This window comes from Palaemon carinicauda, chromosome 24 (assembly GCF_036898095.1).
Source record: "Palaemon carinicauda isolate YSFRI2023 chromosome 24, ASM3689809v2, whole genome shotgun sequence".
NCBI lineage: Eukaryota > Metazoa > Arthropoda > Malacostraca > Decapoda > Palaemonidae > Palaemon > Palaemon carinicauda.
Genome location: NC_090748.1, coordinates 89,646,298 through 89,649,269, shown reverse-complemented (window position 1 = coordinate 89,649,269; position 2,972 = coordinate 89,646,298).

Genomic DNA, 2,972 nt, shown 5'->3' with positions numbered 1-2,972 from the left:
CTATCTTACCTGTTGACAGTTGCCTACTTTCTCCAAGTAGAAGTTAACTGGTGTATTGGTTCGGGCAATTCGGGAGGATATAAGAACGTGCAAGGAACTTACGATTTGATTTTTAAACGTTGGTCCCTATGGTCCGTTCAAGGACCAGGGAGGCCATTCAACGCCGAATTCGGGCAGTGAAGTGTAAGTAATTTAGAGGTTGGATATAAGGTGGAAATTAAGAAAGCACACAAAATCAACATGGCAGAAAGTGTCTTTAGAAACAACTGCTACTCTAAAAAAAAATATGCAAAACTAGTCGCTTAGAACACAAACATAGAAGGAGCATCCGCAGGATGTTGAAACCTCCTACATAAACGGCGCCATTCATTCCTATCATGAATGCACTCTTGTGCTTCCTGGATATTAAGAATTGGATTGGATTTATAAAATTTTGGCAATGTAGCCCGGTCCAAGGGCCCTAGAGTTAATTCGCCACCGAGGTTCATCTATGGGGAAAACACCACAGTTGCACTACGAAGTAAAATTGAATCAAAATAGAAATGGGAACGCAGGTAAGGTAAAGGCTAAAAAGTGGGTGCAGAAAGGCATTGAAGGGACTTGCGTAATGCGAATATACAGCACTATCCTCCTAAAGTGATGATTTTAAGGTACTCCTTTCAGTACTTGAAGACGTTTCAAAACACAAACATAAGGTCTCTCTCTCAATAAACTTTAATGTGTTTTTTTGTTATTATTTTACGAAAACATCACTCTACATCCATCAAGGAGATTCAACTCATTAATCCCTTTTCACATTACCAGCTCCGCAACTCATTCTTAGGAAAAAAAAAAAAAAAAAAAAAAAAACACACACACACACACACACACCCTCACTTGACCTATTCTATAACTCATATCTTCCCATATTACAACTGACAGTTATATTTACTCCAACATACCTATTTGGATCAACTGCTTCCATTCTTTTTTCCATCCATATCAACAATCATTGTTCCAATTTCCCGGTTTGAATTTACGCTCATAATTTGACTTACTCAAACCTACTCCTAACTTTCTCCTCTTACAAAGGTTCCTGTAGTTTCTATTCTTCGATAACAAGTATTGTATTATTTGAAAACTGGTGTTTTCTTAATCCAATTCATTAAATATTACAATTTTGTTCCTATATCTTCTCTCCTTTAACCGACTTATCACAAAACAAGTAACTCTTTCATCTGCACACTTTAACAAGTACAGTTGGACACAGGAGTCCCTGATACACTTTCCTCAAAAAGTGCAACCGGTCACAACCTTACTTCGCGGGGAGTAACCTAAAAGATAGTGTTGGGAAAGCTGGCAAAGGAGATGGGCTGGGCTAAACTCTGGAACTCGCCACTGAGTAAGGGGTGTGGCTAGGTGGACTTCCTCGGAACGAGGTGTACCGGGAATTCCGGTGTCCAACTGTACTTCCCTTCCATTGTAGAACTTTTAACTGCTCTCTATGATTCATCTTTTATCGCAATCTTTAAAATGACGCTATCTTACAAAATTTAGAAACGAAGAGAGAAATTTATCAATGAAATAGATATATACCTAAAGACTATGTAAAGTAATAAGAATAAATGGAAAAGAAAGGGGATTTAATTCTGTAAACAATTCATCATTAAAAGAAGAAGATGAAGAAGAAGAAGAAGAAGAAGAAGGAGGAGGAGGAGGAGGAGGAGGAGGAGGAGGAGGAGGGAAGAAGAAGAAGAAGAAGAAGAAATAAAAATAAATGTTGGAAACTTTATCCAGACAGACCATAAAACAGGTTTTAACGGAAGGATAGTAACAATAGATAAGTCATAACAGATGGTATTTAACAACAGATACCTTACAGCAAGAAACAATATAACAAAAGCCGCCATTCCTATAACCCCACATTAAAGCATAAAATGATAAAATCTTCACACCAGAGATACAATCGGAATCACTCTAAAATGTAAACATTATAATGACAGTAAGCAATTATTATCACCATTAGTCTTTATACAAGAACAAGAAATGCAGACTTTTTCTAGTCCACAGCAGGACAAAGGCCAAAAACGAGTCTTTATTCATGTCTGCGGTTTGGCCATTTTCATCACCACGCTGGCCACGGCAAATTGATGATGGTGGGAGACTTTAGCCTGATCGCCCACAGCAAACCAACCTGTAGACAATTCTTTTTATCGAGGCAGATTTGCACCGACTCGCAGGGGTATCCTTTTAGCTCGGAAACGTTTCCTGATCGCTGATTGGTTGGACAAGATAATTCTAACCAATCAGGTAGCAGAAAACTTTTTCCGAGCTAAAAGGGCACCGCTGCGAGTCGGTGCAAATCGCAGGGATACCCTTTTAGCTCGGAAACGTTTCCTGATCGCTGATTGGTTGGACAAGATAATTCTAACCAATCAGGTAGCAGGAAACTTTTTCCGAGCTAAAAGGGCACCGCTGCGAGTCGGTGCAAATGCGCCTCATTAATAAAATATTGAGTATAGTTTGAGTGGCTCTGACTAGTACAGCTTTGCTGATCATAACACTGCTAAAATCCTTTCACCACTTTAAGGTATCCCCAATCAGGAAGGAAGTATTTATACAGGCAACTTTTAATACTCATATGAATAACTTCAAAAATATATAAAACAGTAATAGTAATAATTATCCTGAAAAGAAACCGAGACGGGGAGGGTTACCCAAACGAATAAAGAATGGCTGATTTAGGAAATGCCAAAAGAGATGGCAAAAGGACAAATACATAATTAACATTGGATATAACATTGGCTAAAAGGTACCTCATGAATGGCAGAGGTAAGGGGCAGTAACAATGCCGTAGAGACAGACCACATATACGCATGCTCAGCGTCAGAGAACTCTCCACCCAAGCTAGGACCAGGGAGGGCCAGATAATGGCTACTAATGACTCAGCAGGCCGCCCCATAGGCCTCCCCCCAAAACCCTCATCCTTAGCC